This window comes from Panthera tigris, chromosome D3 (genome assembly GCF_018350195.1).
Source record: "Panthera tigris isolate Pti1 chromosome D3, P.tigris_Pti1_mat1.1, whole genome shotgun sequence".
NCBI classification, from domain to species: Eukaryota; Metazoa; Chordata; class Mammalia; order Carnivora; family Felidae; genus Panthera; species Panthera tigris.
This window is the reverse complement of record NC_056671.1, coordinates 67,289,697-67,307,510: the sequence shown is the minus strand read 5'-3', so window position 1 is coordinate 67,307,510 and position 17,814 is coordinate 67,289,697.

Below are 17,814 nucleotides of genomic sequence, written 5' to 3'. Positions count from 1 at the left end.
CGTTGGAGGTGAGCTCATCTCCATAAGAGCCCCTCGGAAGTCACCAGGGGTTGTACAAATGGAAGGGATTATCACTGAAATATAATTTCAACAAAGATGGCACAATGCTCTGTTCCGCTGTGATGAAATGTGTCATTAAATATAGAAATAGATCAAACACCTTCCCACTGAGATCCTCTGGTACCAAGTATCTAGGTGAAAAGCTGAGTATCTGTGAGAGCTCACAAAATGTGAAGGAGGTGGGAGGAAAAAAAAAAATCCCTCACTAGGGAGATATACTTAACTAGACTTATAAATAGCCTGATCACAGCTCGTTTGATTAATTTGGGGAAAAGGAGTAAAAGTGTTTTGCCAATTCATCAGATTTCATGCTTTCAAAGCAGTTGCTAATGTAAATATTAGCATCCAAAATGAACAAATTGTCTTTGGTAATTAAATGCCCTAATTTACAGGTTCTATTACCAGAGAGCAGAGATAATTTTCCCCTTAAATTAACTCTTCTCCCTTTCTCCCTTCTCCTCTCTTAACTTGATATTCTACATTAGTGGGTGTGTTTGTAGACAGAGTGGGAGGAACGCTGGGTAAGCTCTCTCATGCTCTGAGCGCAGAGGCTGAGTTAGTTCCTAGAGACAGAGCTCAGATAGAGTAAAGTGGGTTAATCTCTAGAGAGTTTAACTTCCGTTGGATGTCGCAGGGTGAACACAGTCCTGAAAAATGGCTGTTTGGAGGCCCCTGGCCTTGGCCTATGGTTATCGGGTCAGGAGATCTCCCACTGACTGTGAGATCTGCCTTCTTGTGTTGCCTCTTCCTAGACAGGGACATTTCCTTTGGAAACCTTCAGCGAGGAGAGGGGAACATTGACCTGGCCCCCAAGGCTGGCACCAACTGCTAAGTCATCATGTTTGGTCTTTGCAATACCTTCCCTTTCAGAATTTCTCCCATCTCACAAAACTCCCCTAAGGAGCCCAAGACTGTGCCCCACTGCTCCGTGGCGGCTCTACGTGTCCTATTTTGTCCTCCCAAGCTGGGACCAGGGGGAGGTGAGTCAGGCACGTAGGGTGCAGAAGAAAAGTGCAGGGTCAGCATTTGTGGGACCCGCAGAGTGAGCTTCTCCCTAAATCTGTACCTTGGACACCTCGCTAATCTTGCCCTAGTCCTGGCCCTGCCACGGCTCGAAGGGAGGTTGGCAGAGGCATCAGTGCCCCCCCCCCACCCCTCACTGGTTATTCCACTAACATAGACCTGGGCTTGTGGACCTTACAGGTGGGAGGAACCACAGAGCAACCTTGGTCCAACCCCTGAGCTTTGGGGATGAGGCAGCGAGGGCCCAGTGATGTCCAGAGTCTTGCTTAATTTCATACACCTGGATAGGGGTGGCGGATAGAGCCCGTGCTGTGGGCTTCCTCCATCAGGAGGCCCGCCAGCTTCCTTTGTGAAGCTGAATCTCTGTCCTGTGAGCCAGACATAGAGGAAGCATCTCTACATGTTGGATGCGGCCGACTCTTGTTCAGCAAGGCTCACTTCCCTCTGAGAAGCCTTCGCTCTCATCACTGCTGTCACCTCCTTGCCTGCCCGTTAGGCACCCCCCTTGAAGAGGCCATCTTCAACCCCTGCCTTCTGAGATGTCCTGAGCGCATGCCTAGATTTCCGTGGTTTTACACCCAGAAGGGAGAGAAATCTAGAAATCGCCTTAGGAGCTCGCTTTCTGCATTAGAAATGGCGAATCAGCATTTGGCATTTTTTCCAACCTCTTGGTTATGTGCCTTTCTGAATCTTAGAGTCTTGGAAAGTTAAAACCTACAGTTCTGAGACTCCCTCGCAGCTAGGGTTCTGTTTGAGAATTCAGTTCATTCCACTTGATATACCTCCATGACATTTGGAAGCCAGGGCAATTTCCCTGAGGGTGTCGCGAGCGCTGCAAGAAAGCATGGTGTGGACACCTGGGGTTTCTGCAGGAGCCTTTTGGGTATGAGCACTAGCTCTGCGGGTGTTGACAGACAGCTGTGGTGTGAGAGCATTGCCTCGTCACCCCTGGATCGCACTAAGGACGCTGTGCTCTCAAATTCAATAGATCCACCGTGGGCTCCCAATTCCCACCTTCCACGAGCTGGTCAGTTTGGCATTGATTGCGCATGCTCAGGGCGTTAATTCTGGAGAGCCAGCCTCCAGCTTCTTCTTTCAGCTTTTCCACTAATTTTGCGAACAGCGATTTCTCAGGGTAAATCATTTTCGGTTTAATATAAGCGGAATGACTTCCTTTCCTGCGTGAACTCTGGCTGATCCTTTGGTTGACTTGGCTAAAGCCTGCTTTCTGGTGTCAGGCCACCGTCTCCCAAATGTTTGTCATTTTCAGAGGACTGCTTCCCCCCACTGTAGGGTGTTTACTCTTCAATCTTAACAGCTTGCACATGTCAGGACCCACACATTTGACCCAACATAACAGCAGGAGATGGCAGTGGGTGGGGGTGGGATCTGCATTACAATTGCTCCTTTAGTATATGGTTTCTGTCCCTTGTTGTCCCAATCAATTAGAATTGCTCAGACATGTACACACAAAGTTGAAGTCCCAGCGGGCACCATATGCTAGGACATGAAAGATCCTCTAGAACCCAGGGGCTTTTCTGTCCAGAGAACTAATGTCCTAAAGCACCAGGCCCAAAGCTACTAAATGGGTGGTGCTCCTATGAGCCTTAATGGATTGGTTCCCATAAATGGAGCCATTGAAGAGTAAAGACACCAGCTTTGACAAGCTCCCTGGAAAGCCTGTGTCCTGAGCAGAGTTTCCAGATGGAGGAGGGCAGTTGAGGTCTGAGGGCATTATCACCCGGGGAAATGACAGGGCAGAAATGACACACAGTGACCATCCAATTATGCCTAATCACATATCCATATATTGGGGCTCTGATTCAGACTATTTTCATACTGAATTAGTTACACATTGCTGCGTAAGACCATAGCCCCCCAAAACTTGAGTGGCTTAACATAACAAGCATTTATTACAGCACACAGCTTCTGAGGGTCAGGAATCTAAAAGCAATTTAGCTGGATGGTTGTAGCTCAGGGTCTCTCATAAGGCTGCTGTCAGGATGTCTGACCTCCTGGTCCATTGGAGAGCATCTTGGAGATGGGCCACCACACGTACTTTATTATTATTATTATTATTATTATTTTTTTTTTTTTTTGCCAAGGTGATGTTGTCATGCATGCTTTATTCAAAGCAAATTTTAGTGGGCAACACTCTTTACCCAGAATTCAAGTTTTCTGACCCTTAATCTAACAGTGTGGGCTGACCAACAGATCCAAATGTAGAATTTGGAGTTTGCTGTCTAAAAAAATTAGAAGTATTTCCATGTCTTAAATATTGCAATATGGATATTTTAATTGCTTTGGTGTTAGGAGGAAGAATTTTTTTCCTAAATCTGAAATAATATTTTAAGTACATTCTTGAGCCCAGGGAGTGAACTGCTTACTTCTTGCTTGATCATGGTGGATGTTGACTGGGACCCTCTCTTGCCTTGTGCACTTGGGTGCACCTGCTCCTCAGATCAGCTCTGTCCTCTCATTTAGTTTTTCCAGGAGACAAAGCACAAGCCACCAGCCCATTAAGATAACTTTGGAACCACTTAAGATGGGCTATTTCAAAAGGTACCAAATTCCCTGATCTTATAACTGAACCATTTAACTAGATCATCCTGTAAAGAGAAAGTGCGTTAAAAATACCAGTTAATTACTTTTTTTTTAATTCCCAAGGCACAAATAAGTCCTAGTTAACTGTCTTTGCACATTTATATATTTAGACATCAGGATATGACTATATAGCAGTCAAAGAGCCAGCAGGCACTTAGGTAGAGGACAACCGATTCTAAGTAATAGCCTGGCTGCCACTTGCTGTTGGTAGGTTATATTGAAAGACCCTGGGAAGAAAACCCTAGAAACCAAGGCCTTGTTAGCAATTCTTTTCTGGAGAACACACATGCACCTTCATTAGAAGTGTCAACATGAAGAAATATTAACACCTTGATGTGCCGGGTGAATAGAATCCAAAGGCAGGTTCAATGGACTTGTCAGAAGCAATTAGCATTAAAGAAATCCCAAGGATTAAAAATTTAATAAAATACAATTTGAGGGTGACAAAATGATCATCTTTTTCTCCCTCTCTGCATTTGGACTTTAGAGCTGTCCATATGACAAAGGCCTTGTATGGCGAGGGCCTCTTAAAATCCATTCATATCACATTAGATACATCACATAGAAATGGTTCTTATGGACTAGTCCATAATATATTTTATTTCTGGAGGGACATTTCATGTGTCTGGAAATCCAACTACCAAGCGGTCCTAAATGTTTGGAACCAAATATTTAGTGGATTAATGAAGGAATAAATGGTAAGCCCCAGCCAAAGTAAATTTCACCTACTGATGCATAGAAATTCAAGCCCTTTATCAATAGGAGAGGCTGTTAAGCTCTATCTCAGAGCCCTGGAACCCTTAATTTTTGCATCAGTGAACGAAGATCAGTTATCTGGCTCCTGGATAATCAATATATCAGGATCAGTGAACTAAGAAGAGAAGTTGCTCCCAGAGGTAGGCAGTGACCCTAGTAAAATATGACAGGTGAAGCCCCCAGAGAGGGAAAAGACAAGACACTGACAGAAAGCAGCCAAAAACTCAAAGATATACTCAGGGTTATAAAGGCAGGAGACAAACCCTAAGTACCCTCCTAGCTTTGGGGGGAATTCGTGCGTTATGGCTCAGCCCAAATTCATTTATTTATTCCTACACTTAAAGAACATTTACGTTCCAAACAGCTGCCCAAAATGAAGAAACTGGTCACTATATTGGGTAAAATCTAAAGTCTTCTAGCCCTACTATTCTGTAATTATTTATTGGGCATTCCGTGAAAAGCCCATACTGGCCATTCTACATTCTCTGAATCTATTTCCAGGTGCCACTAAATAAAAACCCTAATTTGCATTCAGCTTATTCAGTAAAGAAGGCAGGAGAGCCTAAACTGCTTTAGAAAGATTTTCATCTTGCTGGGTATAATTTGTCAGTGTTGGTTCTCATCTGGGAGCACAACCCAGTAGAGTGGCACCTTTCCAGGGAGGCAAGAAACAAGACATTAACATATACATCTGTGAAGGATGTGAAGGAATAAAGGCTGGGTAATACAGTTTCTATCTTGGGATTAGAGGACAGGTACATGTTGGGAGCGTCAGAGCCTCCTGAGAAGCCAGGTGAGAACATCCCAGAACTGCGATCCTCCCAAAGTCAAGGCCTTAGCCATAGTGTTGGTGGAATCAAGAAAGCGGCAGCCCGTGAGTATGGAACCACCAATAGGGGAACCCTCCTTCAATGTCAGGGTGACTCAGGATCACTGCTACACCAGGCGACATAATTTGACCTGCAGAGCTTTGAATCAGTATAAACCAGGGGGTGATGGTATTCTCTTGAAATGTCGAGATTATTGAATGCACTTTGGGTTTACTGAAAGATTTGTTTATGCCTTCCTGGGTCCTCAACAAACGCCAGCCTTCTCCCAGAGTTATAGGTTTTCTAAATTGGAAGAGACTTCAGCGAACTTAGTTGTTCAAAAATGATCTGGGCCCCCTAGGTATGTTCCTTGTTCAGAGTACCTCCATGGGCACACGTGGGTACAGCTTCATTGCCCTCTGCCCGTTAGAGGAGACTACAAGCTGCACGAAGTGATGAGACCAGGGTGGAGACAGTCTGGGACGCCATGGCCAATGGCAGCCGTAACACACAACGTAAGGGGAAGCATCCCAACGAACTGAACCAGACTTTGTTTTCTTCATTTCACAGAAAATGGAGAGTGCCAGTATGGGAGAACTAGGAAATTATTAGAGGACTATGTAGCCCACGTGGAGTATAGAAAACTATCTCCTTTTTTTTTTTTTTTTTTTTTTCAGCTAAGGACTGGAGGGTTCATGAGGTTTGGGAATGTTTCTTAGTCATCTGTGAAGTTAGAGGCAGAGCCAGACTTGAGCCTTCCTCCCCTGCCCTGGGTCGTGCTGTTTCCTGCTGCCCCACAGTCTGAAACTGTCCATGGTTATTCTCTACACAGGGCAGGAAAGGGGGGCTTCATTTCCTGAGGGAGGGACCTATGACTTAGGCATTAATGACTTGTCTAGGGACACCCATGTGATGGTTATCTAATCTTTTAAAGAATCGTGTTCTAGTTTCAAAGGTGAAGTCAAGAGCTGGTTCTTTCCTTCCAGCTAAGTGAGACCTTACACAAAGAGCGTTGGCACACTAGATGGGAGTAAAAGCAAATTTTGGTGCTTTTCCCTAAAACCCTAATGCTCTTGCAGAGGAGAGCGAGAGAATGTCAGGATGGGGTTCAGATCTGGCTGGAGCCAGGCGGACCTCATAATCTACATATCCTTACAGATTAATTAAGTGGTAATCTAATGTCTGTATGCTTGAATTTTCTCATCTGGAAAACAGGGCCAGTAACAGAACTCATTCCATAAAGGTGTCGAGAGGGTGAAATGAGTTAATACATACAAACGGCTTTAATACAGCGCTTGGCACAGAGTTAAGTGTTAGGTTGTCCAACTTGATATATTTACGTGACATTTGGAGGCCAGGGCAAGGTGTCACTTGGCCAAGAGGAGAGTTAAGAATTATAGCTTTTAGTTTTCTATGCAGGATACGGTCAGCTTTTCACTTCTCACTATCAGGCAGAAAAGGAGGTGCGGATTAATTGTGAGCCAAGTGCCCAGGGTTTAAACATCTCAGTACAAGGGACAGAAAGTGAAGAAATAAGCAGAATCAGCAGCCCTCTATTTGCCACTTGAATTCAAATTCAATTCAAGACAATTGGCTTGAATTTGGCCAATGAATTGAGCCTTTGATGACATTGGACTTTGGTCCAGACCTGATTTGTTCATTTTAGCCACTCTGACTGGCGTGAGGTGGTATCTCAGTGTGGTTTTGATTTGTGTTTCCCTGTTTCTATTTTTCCACCAATGTTTACTTCTCTGTACATCAACGTGACTATCTGTCAAATCTATACTTAGTTCGGTTTAGCAAACATTTGCTGCGAGATGTTGTGTGTTTGGACACATTGCTGTAAGACTTGGTGACTTGGACGAAGGACAGGAGCTGGAAAGGCAGCCTTCTTAGCCTCCTCCTCATCCGCTTCCCCTCCATCTATACTCCATCCTTTGTTCTTCTTTAGCAAAACTCTTCAGAAGTCTTCTCTTTACTTCTGCCTCCAATTTCTCCTTCCTTTCTCACTTGAACTTGCCCCATTTATTTTATTATTTTGTCGTTGACACTTATTTTTGGGGAGAGTGCAAGTGGGGGAGGGACAGAGAGAGGCGGACAGAGGATCTGAAGCAGGCTCTGCGCTGACAAGCTGACAAGGATGAGCTGGACGTGGGGCTCAAACTCACGAACCGCGAGATCATGAAGAGAGTCCAAGTCAGATGCTCAGTCCCCTGAGCTACCCAGGTGTCCTGAACTTGCCCTATTTAAGCTTTCACCTCCTCTTCTCCACTGAGATGGTTCTTGTCATCCTATTCCAGATCTAATAGCCCATACTCAGTCCCAGTTTATTTAAACGCTCGGCAGCATGGAACACAGTCGATCACTCTTTCTGCCAAAACACTTCTCTTGGCTTCCAGAGCACCCTACACTCCTGTTTGTCCTCCTGCTGGACTGGCTGCCACTTCTCAGCTTGGAATTGGATCCTTCAGGGCTCAGTTCCCAGAGCTCTCCTTCTCTGTCTCCTCCTACTCCTTCGGTGGTCCCCTCTAGTCTCAAGTGTATGCTGAAGAACAATTGTAACTCTAGTCGGAACTGCTCCCAGTTCAAGATTCACGTATTCAACGGCCTGCCAGACACCTCCACTTGGATGTTTAATAAGCATTTCAAACATCCCATTGTCCCACTGATCTCCTAATCCCCAAGCCTGCCATTTTTGGTAACTGACACCTCCCTCCCAGTGGCTCGGGTCAAAAACCTTTCGATTTTTTTCTTCATTCTTCTCTTTCTTTCGTACCCCACATTCATCAGTGATTATGTTTATCTTTGCCTGAAAATTACTTCGAGAACACGAGCTCTTCTTCCCACCTCCACTGCCACCCCCAAGCCATTGCCATCCCTTGCTTAGAATATTGCAGTCGCCTCCTTTTCATCGGTCTCTACTTCCGTCCTTGTGCCTCTTTCATTAGCCCTTGACGTACAAGCCTATTAAAGTCAGATCATGTCACTCCTCGACTCCACCCTCTCCCCCATTATGACTTCCATGCCAGAGTCCAAGCCCAAGTCCTTATGGTGGTCAGCTGAATAATACTCCATGGTATGGACACACCACAGTTTGTTCGTTCACTTGTCTATTGACGGGTGCTTGGATTGTTTCCATCTTTTGGAACGAATGATGCCGCCATAAACATCGGCATGCCGGTATCTGTTGAAGTCCCCGTTTTCAATTCGTGCGGGTATATACCTGGGCGTGGAATTGTTGGCTCATACGGTAATTCTATGCTTGACTTTTTGAGGAACTTCCAAACTGTTTTCCGCGGCTGCTGCACCCTTGTGCACCCTTGTGCACCCCCATCAACGGTGCACAAGCTTCCCGATTTCTTCACGTCCTTGCCAACACGTGTTATCTTTTGCTTTTCGGAGAGTAACTGCTTCTTGTTTTTCCTTGAGGGAGTCAACCATCCTCCGGTCTTGGTGCCTTCCTCTTCCTGTTCCTTTTCCTTGGAATATTCTCCCACCAATATGCGTGGCTTCCTCCCCCATCTCCTTTAAGTCTTTGCTCAAAGGCTTTCACTATTAAAATTTCGCCTCCGTTACCAGAGTGCCCTAGCCACTTTCCCCTGCTGTAATGTTTTTTTCCAGGCCCGGAAAGTTACAACTTTCTAACTTACAGGATAATTTACTATTCCTATACTATCTGCCCTCCCCCACGTTTGTCACTGCTCTACCCCAGTGCCGAGAACAGTGCCTGATTCTTAAAGGAACTACTGCAAGAAATAACTGTGAAATTAATGAGTGATGTCAGAGCTGCGTCACCGTAAAGGGTGAGCTGGACTAAGCTAGGCAGAGAGGGAGAGGGGAAGGGAGAGGTTTTCTGTGTTGAGGGAACACATGGGTTGCTATGGATCGGGCCTGCTTAATGTCATGGATGAGGGTCTTCTCGAGGCAGAGATCCCAGAGCTGCGGAACACATCGCTGGATTTTCTTTGCTCACTGTCCGTTAACACCTGTTTCCCCTGCAAGCACCGCAATTTGCTTACAGGCTGCCGAGCGACCACTAGAGTCTGCTGAGTTACGACAATGTGGATGTCAACAGCCCAGCATCCCCCAGCAGTCGCGTGAGAGGAGAAAGTCTACCCATCTGTGCCTGGATATAGGCGTATACGATTGTCATCTCGACCCTACTGTTGTTCCAGTTATTTCAGTACTAAGTGCAGGAACTTCGAGCTTAAGGCTCTTACGTGGTGCTGCTGCCTCCTGCTGCTACAGAGGGCTGGAAAGTCCCCTCCCCATCTCGGTCAGCAATGGGATTTGCCCCGGACCACGGTGGTGCCTGCTCCATGCCGTCCCCGTGCTCTCTCAGGGAACCTAGAGCATCAGAGGAGATGCATGAAATCGTGACAATTTGCATCACGGTTGGAGTAAATTGAGGGGAGCTGGCGACAAGTGCTGGGAAGTGTCCTCCTCTCTCTGACACCCTTCGCTTCCAGCTCCGCCAGGCAGCAGCTGGCTCGGGGACTCGGTCAGACTTCAAGGCAAGTAGAAAAAGAGGAAGAAAGGGAGGCGAAACAGATCTTTCTGGTCCGTTTTCTAAGTCCAAACCCTCCTGGAGGGAGGGGCTTTCTGGGCCCTAAAGGTGCTATGTGGGCTTCTGTAGATGGAGAAGGAACATTTCCTACGGTGTCCCAAAGGCAGCCCTCTTCTTGGCCCCCAACTTGCCCCGGGCATCAGAGAACATGGATGGGAGCATAGAAGCAAATCTGAGTGAGTTATTTTGCAGCAACTCACAGCCACCCCTACTTCTGGCCTGACCCATTTTCTCCAACTACAATGTGGCTCTAACAATCCCTGCTCGGCTCTCCATCTTGCCTAGAGGCTACTAGAGTTCATTAGATTAAAAAAAAAATCTATAAACTACTTTGAGCACCTTGGAGGTAAGTGCTCTATAAGTACAATGTAATAATAATAATGCTACAATAATTACCTTGATTAATTTATGCATAAGACAAAAAAAGATTCTTAATTAAGAGACATTCCAACAGCGTGAACACAGGCCCCATATATTGGAAAGTAATACCACCAGCAGGGATTCTAACTCTGGGCCAGAATGACAAGGATAATGAGCCACTCACCCTCACTCTGAGCGTCCTCTGCATGTTTTGGGTTCTCGGTGACGACTATAGGCTCTGTGGCCAGCAGACTGGAAAGGCAGAAGATGAAAGAGAGGAGTTTGGGTGTTAAAATTACGTAAGACACGAGCTAACTTAACCTCATCGCACTGCAAGTAATTAAAAACCAAAGGTAAGCTAGTCAGTGGCATCAGTAAAATTCATGTTTTTCTTTAGATGTAGTCAAGATTTATGGATCGCCTATTGACTGGCCCTCCCTTCCCTAGATGGCAGCTGACATCCGTCCTGTGGCTCTCTCTCCTCTTCTAGTGTAACTTTCTGCAGTCTTCGAGGCCCTGTTGGGTGACAGAAGAATTGATTCTAGCGAAAGTGTTAATGGCTAACAACAGCAGTGTTTCCCCTGGGTACTTACTCTGCATTTGAACTGAAGTTTTCAATGTTTGTATTTGTAGAAACGACCAGACATTATGACCCTCGACTTAGGCTGCTGGGGATAAAAGCCTTAGAGCATGGAGTTCATGGCGTCCTTCGAATTATAGGGCCAAGCCATTTGGCACATGAGGCCGTTCTACAGGTGGTGTTAGAGGCTGAGAGATAGAATGGGCCTACAGCTTTCTATCAGCAGACCACGTTAGCCCGTGGCTCATGCGTGCCCCTCGTGTTTTCACAGCAAGTCTGTGAAACGGATCTTGATTTCAGAACCAGATCTTGATTTCAGAATCAAATCCCCCCAAATATCTGCTCCAGGTCCTGTCTTTGATCTACTGACATCATTACCTTGTGCTCACTCTCAGCTGGGAACCGTACCACTGCCTATGAATTATCCCGGCCAGCGTGGAAGCTTATCATGAGACAAGCCTGCCCAGGTATGGCTGGTTTTCTGCAGTGCGGTGTCGTGGAAAGAGCCACCTATAAGTTGCATCTTTGTAACCTGAGTTTTATCTGCGCGACTCAGAGAAGACAGCTAAAGGAACCCTTTGGTAATAACCCTCGTGTTCTCATGCCTGTCCGGTCTGGAATAGTTACAAAAAACATACTGTGCTTTAACCTATACCCGCAGTTTTAGGCATAGTCATTCATACGTGCTGTCGAAATTCTCAGGTATGCAGCAAGGATGGAAAAGCACATGAATTAACACCCGGGTGTGCAAGAGCCAGGCACAGAGTCTGCTGGTGTGGAACATACGCCTGGCGGAGAAAGCACCTTGGCCTGGGAACCAAGACACCTGGACTCGTGTCCCACCTCTGACACTGACTGACCCCTCTCTGGGCCTCTGCCAAATAAAAGGGCAGCACGATCAATTTCTAGGTCTTAGTTCCCATTCTGACATTATAGGACTCTATGCATATCATGTACCCCAAATGGCCCTCATCCACACGAGATGTATGACCCTGCCTGAGGCAGTTTGCACGGAACAGAAATCAAAACCATAAGCCACAGAGCGGAAGCTCCAATGGTAGGATTTCCAGTGTTATCATTATGGGAAGAATGGGGACAATGTTGAGGACTGAGGGCGAGGTCTGCCAGGTCACAGGTGGTGCTTGATCTACACAAGGTCAAGGTGTTCAATCTGGGCCCATGGGTACCAGCAAGCCCCCGGCACCCGGCTTGGGCTCCAGGTATGAACTTAGGGGGTCTGTGGGCTCACTGTGGGCTGACTATTTAGTTTTAATGCCCAAAACCAATTTTAAATAAAATAAAGGAACCCCCTAAATATTCTATATGGGGCTTTCTTTTTTTTAGAGGGACATTTCAAGACTAGTTTCACACAGGTTTAGCCGAAAGGGAAATTAAACTCTACATTTAAATGGGAGATTACGCACAAAGGAATCCATTACTTTCAATATTTCTCAGCAGGAGGGCTCAGAGTTATTTAAATAAGTTTAGATATTAAACCTAAAGTAGCCATTAAAGCAATGTGGATTTGTTTGTCTGTTTTTTTTTTCCCCCAGAAATCTTTTTTTCCAGCTGACTGAAAAAATCCATTGCTTAACCAATGGAGGATATTTTAATGCATTAAAAAAAAATCCAGGGACTTTTTAATATAGCACTTCCTTTGAATTTTTAAGTATCATCTTACGGTAAGTGTCATCCTTTGGACAGATTAACCAAAGCGCATTCCCTTCCCCGCCCCCACCCTGGGCAGAACAGTGCTAATATAAACACCGACATTAAACCATATTGGCTATGGAAGAGGCTTTGATTGTCATTGAGATTATTTTAAAAGTTATTTAGGCCCCCCTGTTACATCTCTGCAAACCACTGAGAAAACGTTGCGCCGGGTTTCTCTTTGCGACATTTCTTTGGGGATTCATAAATATTGATTGTACCGTAAAAAAATTGATGGAATCTTGAAACAGACTGCAGTTGAGGCAGCTGGGGAATTTACTCAATTTTTCTCAATCGCTGCAGTCTATAAAAAGAGGAGATTTTGCAAATTGTTTCTCACCTTGTCTTTTTAGTATTTAATAGCTCTCAATTCTATAGCCTTCTGAACCATGCGCTGGGCATGTTTTCTATCAAAACAGAATCAGGCCTATTCAATGGGAATTAAAAGGTGGGAGCCGGTTATGAGTGGGTTAAACTCTGCCCTGTCCTCCACCTTCTCTCTTCCTCCCCTCCTGGCACCTTCTCTCAGTTTTCTGTGTCCTGCTGCTTTGGTCATAGCCCTGCACCTATCCCACAGATGCCCACATTGTGCCCTGGATTATCCCTTCTCCTCCTGTCCCAGGGCCATGATGGAAATGAAGTCAAAGAAGCCAATGTCAGAGGCTCGCTGCGGTCCTGCCTTTCACCACTCTTGGTAGCTATTAAACCACACTCCTAGCAAGATAACCCTGCTCTCTCTTTATACAGCAGAACTCTTCACCATCCTGGCATCCTGCCCTCCATCTGGCTCCAAACTACCTCTTTAATCTTATTCTCACCACTGTCCTTCTGGAACCCTAGTGTCTTTGGTCCCCTCGTTGTCTGTCCCTCAAAACAACTACTACAGGCTTATACTTTTCCATCATTCCTGGAATGTTCTCCTTACCTTCCTTCTGTGGCAGGCAGAATAATGTCATCCCGACCCTCTGCCCCCGTGTCTACGTTCTAATTCCCAGAACCTGTGAATCAGTTAAGTTATGTGGTAAAGGGAAACTAGGACTGCTAATCAGCTGACCTTAAGATAGAGGGATTATCCTGCATTATCCCTTGGGGCCCCGTGTAATCACACGGATCTTTAAAAGTGGCAGGGGGAATTGGAAGGAGGCATCCGAGAGATGGCAGTGTGAGAAAGAGCCCCAACATGGCTGGCTTTGGAGGATGGGGCCATGAGCCAAGGAAGGCAGGTGGCCTTTATAAGCTAGAAAGGACGCCATAAAAGGCAAGGAAACAGAGTCTCCCATGGAACCTCTAGAAAGAACTGGTCCTGGAAACACCTTGATTTTACCCAGGGAGACCTGTGCTGAAATTCTGACCTGCAGAACTGAAAGATAACATATTTGTGCTGTTTGAAGCCACTAAGTTTGTGGTAATCACCCTTAACCACACCTGTCAAGTCCATTTAGCCACATAGGGTAACATTCACAGGTTCTGGGTATTAGGGTGATTCTAATCTTTGGGGGTGATTATCCAGCCTGCCACATTGGATAACAAGAGGTGGCTCTGCCAGCTCCTGGACAAGAACCTAAGGATAGGGAGGGGATAAGCCCAGTCAATTGACATTGAAATTATTGTTGGGTTCAATGTTGGGATTTCTCATAGGAGGCATAGGACATGGCATTGATCTCATTGATCTTGAATTAATCATCCATGGAAGCAAGTAGAAATCCCTTTTGTCTTAGCCATTGAATTATTTTTTCTCTTGTTACACTTTGCCATCTGAGGTCCCGTGACTTGTCCAAGATTATACACGGCCGGTGAATTTATAAATCACACGTGGCACCTAAATGGGCCTGAGATGAACCCTCCTTGGAGGTATCTGTAGGCTCAGATGCTCTAAATGAGGGGAGCCAGTCCTTGATGACAATCCCCTCTCTATTTCACAAGACACAGAGCATGAAAACATCAAAGCATCATGTATCAAGTGTATATTATGTGAGGAGCCCTGGGCTGGAGCCCTGCCCTCAAGGAGCTTACAGGCTGATAAGTAGTTGGGAGCTGTCCACGGAGGGTTTCAATACCAACCATACGATATTAAGTAGTCTGAAAGTGTTGAGGAGAGAGGGCATCCATGCGGGATGTGGATGGTCTCATGGTGGTGGTAGGGCTGGTAAGGGAAATAACGGGTAGCTAGAAAGGGGTGGAGTGGCTTGGAAGGATACCCCAGGCAGAAAGAGCAGAATAATAAGCAAAGAAGCAGAGTAGAAAATCTCATGCCTATGAGGGAAGCCATGAGAAGAAGTGCAGTCCAGGGATAAGAAGGTAGGGTTTCAGGTTTCTGGATTTTCCTTAATCATGGCCTCCAAGACCTAGCTCAGGTGTGGTGGCCTGCTTATTTATTTATTTGAAGTTTATTTATTTATTTTGAGAGCGAGGGAAAGCAGGGAAGGGGCAGAGAAAGAGGGAGAAAGAGAGAGTCGACACAGGGCTCGAACTCAAGAACTGTGAGATCGTGACCTCAACGAAAATGAACGGTTGGCCACTTAGCCTACTGAGCCGCTCAGGCACGTGGGGGTTTCTTTCTGAAACCAGCTCTTCTCCTATGCCCCTGACACTCAGTCTCCAACTCGACTGAAATAGCTCTGTTACCTCTAAGGCATTCCTGGACTAATGCCACCCCCGTGAGCTCCGGGGAAAGCTGGCCAGGACAGAGGACAGATTCCAGACCCACCCTTATCTGGGCCGCGGCATCTGGCAGGATCCAGGAGGGCATCGTGACGGGGATGAAGGAGACAAGGCCTCACCCCATCTGTCCTGCAGAGCTGGTGCAACAGGGAGTTTGGGTTATGAGTTTACCTGAGAGAGAAACAGACCATGAGATGGAGTCCCCCAGACGTCCCCCCAAAGCTCCGCTGGTTTCTGTGGTGCCCGCCAGTGGCCTTTCATTGATGCAAACCCCCGTTCCCAGACTCCCCTCGCTGCAAAATCAGCTCACCTCCAAATTCCCTTCCTATCCAGAAGCTCAGCCCCTCCGGAGTCCGCTTCTCCACAGACCTCCACCGCCTTCAGAGGAGAGTGATGTCCTTGCTTCTCTGGCCCGTCTACTTGTTCTTGGTGGGGATGCTGGCCTGCCTCGAGCTACTGTATCCCGCCAGGAAGCAGAAACCTCTCCATCTTCGCTTCTGAAGGATATGTGCATTGTAGGAATTTTCTGTTGGCAGCTGTTTTCTTTAGGCCCTTGGATACATTATTCCCTGTCTTCTGGCCTCCGAGATTTCTGTCGAGAAGTTGGCTCTAAGTCAGCTATGAGTCTTACTCCTGCTCTTCGAAGATAATGTTTCTCTTTTTTTCTCTCGCTGCTTTAAAGCTTTCCTCTGCTCTCGTACTCCAGTTGCGGTGAAGTTAATTTTGTCACCATGTCCCAAATGGCCTCCGTGCCCTTCTCCGTATTCCCCATCCTTTCGTCTTTCCATGCTGTGTCCTGACCCGCCACCGGGCCGTCATGCCTCGCCTGGTTCACTTTCTCGTGGCCCCTCAGGTGGATGCCAGCTAGTTAATCCCCTGCGCCTCTCTTTCTGCCTCACGGCTTGCTCGCCTCTCTCCTGTTCCTCCACCCACTGGGCCTCGAGGGCATTGTCACACCAAATCTGACCATGTCGCTCCTGAGCTTAACATATCAAGTGATTTCCCATTTCTTATGGGCAGGTGACCCCCACCCCCACCCCCCCCGGCTTCTTAACAGGAGACTTGGGCCTTTGCACTTCTCCAGGCTGATTTTATGTTATTTTCTGCCCTTAACCTTGTGCTCTAAGAACCCTGATCGGTTTCAAATTGTCCCATGCCCCTGAACACACACACACACACACACACACACACCTCCAAATTGCTGCTCTACCTAATGCCTCTGTTAATGCTGCTCCTTCCATCCGGAAAGCTCTTCTGTCCCCTTTTGTCTAATGAAGCCACATTGAATCTTTGGGCCGTAGTCATTACCCTCATCTCTGCCTCTTCCCCAGACCCCCCCACCTGCTGCTCCCATAATACACTTTGCATATTGCTATCACTGCGCTGACCACAAACAACCAAGTTCATCTTCCTCTCTAGATTGCACGTTTCTTGAGCAACCGTGTCTTGTTAATCTTTAGATCCCCGGCGCCCAACACCTTGCCTGAGACAGAGAAGGTAACCCAGTGAATGTTTGAATGATTGACAAATTAGTACATAAAATTTGTATGAAAATTCCCTGAGTTTTCACATCCTTGCATGAATCATGCCCAGATGGTGGTCTCCATGGGGCGGAGCCTGAGACGTTGCCACAACACCTCCCTGGGGAGGGCCTCGGGTTGGGGGTTGACAGGATGCAGCCAATGGGAAAAGGTGGTGTCCACAGCGATAGGCCAGCCTGCACCGGGACAGCCCGGCAGGAGGTGTGGAGGCTCGGATCTGGCTTGCACAGGAATTAAACAAGAGACGTGGTGGCCGCCATGTTGGCAAATGGCAGCCCCTGAATGCTTAGCCAGAGTGGGGCTGACGGGACCAAAGCAGGGCCCGAGGGCTAGACAAGCTGGGGTTTGGCCAGTTATCAGGACTGAGGCTCAGGAGAACAAGCAGGGGTCCCAGTTACTGAAACTGGGGCCCAAAGTGGGACACAGCCTCAGGAAGAAGGTGTCATCCAGCATCAGAAGTCTTACAGGGACTGGCAGCCAAGCTAACCTGGACCAGGGGCGTCTGGACTCCTTAGTCAATACATTTATCACTGAGGACAGCCCGGCTTGAGGTTGAGCGAGTGTGGCAGGAGAGGGAGGGGTTTTGCCAAGTGGCCCAGCTGGAAGATATGGCTGCGCTGGGCAGACACTGACCACTGCGGGCCAAAAGGGCAGCAGGTAGCGAAAGCTGATGAGGACCCAGGAAAGAAAGAGATGGGGCAAGGCCGGAAGCCCACAATACGAGGTCAAGATGGGATGAGGTGGGGCTGGGGAGAGGCTGGGAGGCTGGTGGTCAAGGTGGCACCGAGGGCCTTCAGCCAGATGCGTGGGTGGTGAGTCAGATTCTGGGCAGTCCCACTAGGTGCTAAAGCCCACCGTAGGCTACACGTCCAAGGTGCCAGGAGGTAAACAGGGCATCAAGGGTCAAGGTGATGGTGATGTTCTGATATGAAGGGGACTGGGTAGGACGAGGTTAAGACCTGAGTCTGTGGTCAGGGTCCCAGGAAGTCCTGGAGGCAAAGGAGAAGAAAGCAAAGTCTATATTTAGGATTCAGGTGAGAAGGAGGTCATGAAGCTTATAAGATGCTCAAATCCAGGGGAGCCAAAGAACCCAAAAGGGCAGAGACCTGGCCCAGAGGGGCTTTCTAAGGTCTTCCTTCCAGC